The sequence below is a fragment of the Triticum aestivum genome, chromosome 6B, assembly GCF_018294505.1.
Source record: "Triticum aestivum cultivar Chinese Spring chromosome 6B, IWGSC CS RefSeq v2.1, whole genome shotgun sequence".
In the NCBI taxonomy this organism is placed as follows: Eukaryota; Viridiplantae; Streptophyta; class Magnoliopsida; order Poales; family Poaceae; genus Triticum; species Triticum aestivum.
This window is the reverse complement of record NC_057810.1, coordinates 82794268-82799998: the sequence shown is the minus strand read 5'-3', so window position 1 is coordinate 82799998 and position 5731 is coordinate 82794268.

The window sequence follows — 5731 nt, the reverse complement described above, 5'->3', positions numbered from 1 at the left end:
GATGGGAAGAACATGTGTGTTTGTTCATCATGGGGACAAGGACGCCTTTTTGAAAGGCAATGTAGAACCGGACCCGGATGAGGTTGACATGGTGTTTGATAGTAGTCCTAGCTATGCGGAGCTCTTGCAACAAGTTAGGGAAGATTTGAATTGGACAGACCCTAGTGATATCATACAGTTGGAGGGAAGGCATAATGTTGGTTTTGGAATGCACATCCGTTGGAAGACAATGCGTGTCAACTCGGAGCAACATTGGGTTGCATACAAGGAGACGGTGGCCGAATCACTAGACAATGCTCTTGAGTTATTTGCAACGAAGAAGGTTGATTCAAGTTTGCATTTGGACTTGAACCGGAACCCCTCCCCTTTGGTTGCTAGTAGCCCCACACCCTTGAAGCGAGATGAAATTGTTGAACCTCTTTTGACCCAAGAACTGAGGCCAACATTGAGCCCGTTTACAAACAACCAAGATGAAGCTTTGCAAGAGGACAATGATGAGTATGCGGACGATGACAATGAAGTTGATCTCCATGACAACAATGTGGGTGATCTCGACAAATATCACTCGCAAGAGACAATGGACCCTTCCATCCCTTTTTCCCGTGCATATGCATCGGACTCGGATGACGATGGTCCCGATGAACAAGTTGATGCGGAGGGGTTCACGGTGAAGGAGGCCGAAGCTTTCGAGAAGGTATTTGGTCGGGATCATCGGACTACATTGTTCAAGGATGTTAGTCTCGCGGATGAAGCCGTGGTAGATGGTGGCCAATGTGTACCTCTTGGGGTTAGGCCAAGCTCTTATCGTGATTTGGGAGACGACAAGAACCGCATTGCTAAAGGTTCTAAGTTTGACATCTTCTTGGAATTGAAGATGTGGCTCGACAACTACTCGGTTACGCATTATCGTCCACATAAGGTGGTGCACTCGGACGTCAAAGTGCGCTACACGGTTGCATGTGCATGTGAAGATGAAATATGTCCATGGATTGTGCGTGCAAGACCATGGAAAGAAGGTCCCACTTGGCACGTAGTGAGTTGTGTGCCAACTCACATGTGCCAAGGCAAAAGGGTGGATGGCAAGATTGTGTCCCAAAACCACAAACAACTCACGTCCGAGTTCATCGCTTACAGGCTCTCCAACTCAATATCCACACTTCCAACAATGAGCGTCCAACATGTCATTGACCTTGTGAAAGCCATCTTTCACTACAAGGTGAAGTACGGCAAGGCATGGAAGGCGAAGCAAGCCGCATTTAAGATGTTGTATGGTACTTGGGAGGAAGCATACAACCGAATCCCTAGGTTGTTGTTAGCCATGGCCGCGACAAACCCGGGCATGGTTCATGTGGTCGGGCCTCATGGGCACCAAACAACGGTTCATGAAGGAAGGAAAGTCGGAGTATTTGGCCGTGCTTTTTGGGTGTTCGAGCAATGTGTGAGGGCTTTCGAACATTGTAGGCCGGTCATCGCAATTGATGGCACGTTCTTGACAGGACAATACAAGGGCACCTTGTTGGTTGCGATAGCAAGTGATGCCAATAACCGGGTGTTGCCATTGGCATTTTCTTTGGTTGAGGTGGAAAACAATGTCAACTGGGAGTGGTTTCTGCATCTTTTGAGGACGAAGGTGTTACCCGCTCAATGGGAAATTTGTGTCATATCGGATCGGCATCAAGGAATTCTTAACGCGGTGGAGATTGACATTCCCGGGCATGCTCCGTTGCACCATCGATGGTGCATGAGGCACTTTTGTTCGAACTTCTATAGGGCATGTGGCCTTAAGGAGTTGGCCGATGATCTTCAAGATTGTTGTCTTGCTTTCTCCGAGAAGCGCTTCGCCACTTTGTACCACCAATTGCTCGCACACAAAAAACTTGATGCCGGGGGTCAAGACTTTCTCAATAGGCACATTCAATACCGAAACAAGTGGGCACGTGCCTTTGATGAAGATGGCCGGAGATACGGTCAAATGACAAGCAATATGGCGGAATGCTTCAATAGGGTGCTCAAAGGTGCACGTGGATTACCCGTGACGGCAATAGTTCAATACACATTTGACAAGATGAATGCGTACTTTGTAAAGTACTCGATGGAAACTGATGCACAAATAGCGGGTGAGAACCCACGGAAGTACAAGTACAAGTTCCCACCCAAAGTTGATGAATGGTTGGTATTTCAATCACGGAAGGCGGACTCGGAAGAAGCTATATTATATGACAACGAAGAGTGGAAGTACGAAGTGAAAGAGCCAGGAGGAACCACAAACGATGGCCGGCAACATGGAGGTCGGGCTTTCAAGGTGTCGTTAACACAATGTGATTGCACTTGCGGGAGGCTGTTGTTGCTTCATCTCCCATGCTCACACTTGTATACCGCCGGTCGCGTTAGGAATGTGGACATCAATCACCCACGCACCGTGAGGGAGTCCGAGTTCTCAATCATGACGGTCAAGAAAACATGGGCTCCCCGCTTTCATGAATGCTCGAAGTGCACCTTCCCCATCGCTTTTGCCAGCCGGGGTTGTTTCCAGAATAGTGTCGGTCTCATCAGCTGCTTTCTTGATCTGGGCACGCTATGAACAGAAAAGGCATTAACGTGTTAGGCAAGTGAAGATGTGAATATCGCGAATTGAAAAGAAAAAAGGGCACATACCACAAAGTTCATCATTGGCCCCGCAGGGATCACGGAGTTGCCTTTCCTGACTAATGTGTTGTACTGGTGCTGGGCTACCTCATCAAAGACGGTGGGTTCTTCCAAAATCTTATCATCATACGCCGGCTTGCATACCTCCACATGGGTGACGCCTAGAAACCATGTGAGATAGTTGTTGAACGCAATCGGGCAGTGCTCACGAAGCTTGGCTCGTTTTCTAGCTCTAGCTTGCTCCAAAGAAAGCGCCCACTGTATGACATACTTGTTGTGATGCTTGGCCCAATCCTTGATCTTCCGCTGCTTTTTCCTATCCAACCTGCAAGTTAGAAACATAATATTAGCATCATCGAAACCGCCGAGAAGCTGCTAATTGCTCAAGGTTGATTATATCTTACGCGTGTAGCACTATATCCGTGTCCTCAAACTCCGGCAGGTGTGGCATGAACAAACCAAACTGACGGTACACCCGATGTGGCATGTGAAGCTCAACCGCCCAGTTGCATATGAGTGGACACCGCATATGCCAGAGATCCCTATCCCTAGTGCACATCGGATTCAGCCTGAACTCTATAGGGTTCCCAAAACTCTCTCCTTTTCCATACGGTTCCCATTCAACCTACAAAATTGGATAGAATGAAAAATTGATATCGAGTTACGATGGAAGCATGATAATAACTTATGCAATGTCAATTCACCTGCTCAGGCGTGATCGCGTCCATCTCGCTCCTGTACAGCTTGTACATGACCGAGGGATCATCCATCATCTCATTTAACACATCCCACTTGTAAGCCCAAGTGGGGAGCCGTAGTGGGTCGTCTTTCTCGTCCCAATCCTCCAACTTCACGGTCTTCGGTCGTCCAACCGGCAAACGCTCCCAGCTCCATATGGAAAGTGCGAGCAAACAACCACCAATACCTCCAGATAGCCTACAACAGGCTTCGTCCAACTGCACATAAAAGAGAACATGGTTGAATTAACAGCAAGATCGCATTCATAATGTACCAATGAATTGAAACAGAAACAACTTCATACCTGTCTATACAAGTAAGCTAGTGTCGCCGAACCCCAACTCCATTTGCTATCGAAGACGGTCAACGCCTTGAGCCACATCCATGGAGCATTCTTGTCTGTGTCATCAGCAAACATACTCCTGGATATCATGTACCACATGTAGACACGAGCATATGTCTTCACCGTGTCCTCATTAGCATCCTCAGGGCAATTACTGAAGTTCGATACAATCCACGTGAAAGTAGCACCGGCTGCGACTCTTTCCTTCTTCTTGCCTTCTACTTCTGGTTCCCGCGGCTCCGGAGGAACCATACCGATAAGGGCAAGCATTTGCTAGCGCCACCCATCAGAATCGGTGCTCATACATAGAGGTTTCCCATCGATAGGAAGACCGGTGATCATAGCTATATCCTGGAGCGTCAAGGTCATCTCCCCGGTCCGAAGATGGAAAGTGTGTGTCTTCGGCCTCCAATGATCAATAAGCACGGTGAGTGCTGGAGCATTGTTGGGTGGCGTCGACCTGCTGACCAACTGAATGAAAGGGAGAAGTCATGTCTCCCTAACATACGGCGTGTACCGCTCATCATAGCGCATCCACCCAAGGTTGACCCCGTGAGCCCGAAGCTTCAGAGGTGCAAGCTCCTACAAGCAAACAAACAAATCATTACATATGGGGGTATGTGTTTGAAAAAAAACACGAAATTCATAACACTGGCAACTTTCATTATTACCTGTTGCTTCACCGACATAGCGTACGACCGGTGTTGTAGATCCCAATGATCATTGAGAAGCCAAACCATCCTAGCAATTTGCAAGAAAGCTTTCTTGTCAACACGATTATCTTTTGAATACAAAAAAACTAAAGTAGGCCTACTAGATGCAACCATACCAATCTATGTATCCAACCATATCAAATCAAACATAACTAATAAAAAAGGGTTCCACAAATAACTAGGCCTACTTCATACAAATAACTTTTCCATAAACTATGCCTACTTCATAAAAATAACTCTTCCATAAACTAAACTAGGGTTCCACAAATCAAACAAACAAAGGTTCCCCAAATCAATCAAACAAATCAATACATGCAAAGTTCTAATACATGCAAGATTCAAATCTAATCTAATCAAACAAGGATTCCCCAAATCTTCAAAATATCATATTTTCTATGGATAGAAAGAAGGGGATCGGAAGAGAGTACCTTCTAGGATGGATTGGTGAAGAAATGCACGGACCAAATCGTCGGATCTGAAGGATTTGGGAGAGGCGATTGAGAGGGGGAGAGGAGGAACCCGCCGTGCCGCTGCTTCTGTTACTTCAAAACCGAACGAATGGGTGGGGTGGGGGAGGGGGAGCGGGCGGCTGGCGTCTAAGTCACCGTGCAGCGCCTACGGGCTGGGCGCTGGACATTACATGTGCGGCGCCTAGCACGGAGGCGTTGCACTGCTGGGTGCGGGCCCAGGGGCTGCCACGGTGGACTGGTGTGCAACGCCCCCTCGCTAGGCGCTGCACAGTAGGGTATGGCGCCGTCGTGGCGAGCGCTACACAAAATGGTTAGGGCTGTGAAATAATTTCACGGTCAGTTCATTCCGTGAATTGATTTCGTCCATAGGTCAAAATGGTCAAATTTGCCGCAGACAACGCTCAGATCCACAAACTACACGCCGGTGCGCCGCCGGCTCCGACGCGCAGCTATGTACGTATCTTTGGGACTCCTTCTCGAGCAAGCGTTAGGTTAACTGTGGCGATCTCATAGCTAGGCAAAAAGGGCAGCCCTGGATCCTAGCCCCCGACCCTGACCGACGGTCCAGCTTTATTTAAGGGGATTAGATGCTCCAGATACATCAACGTAGCTATTACTACTTGGGCTAGGTGGAGCGACCCAGTACAGGCCCAACTACCTTGGGCATTCAGCGATTTTTTTTTGCGTTCGCATTCAGCGATCGGAGAGGAATGAAAGCACTACGTGCGCTCGGCTGCACTGCATGCATACGCTACACGCTATACATACGTACCTGGGAGGGGGCCCCTCGATTGTGGGGGGCCGGGGCGGTCGCCCCTCCT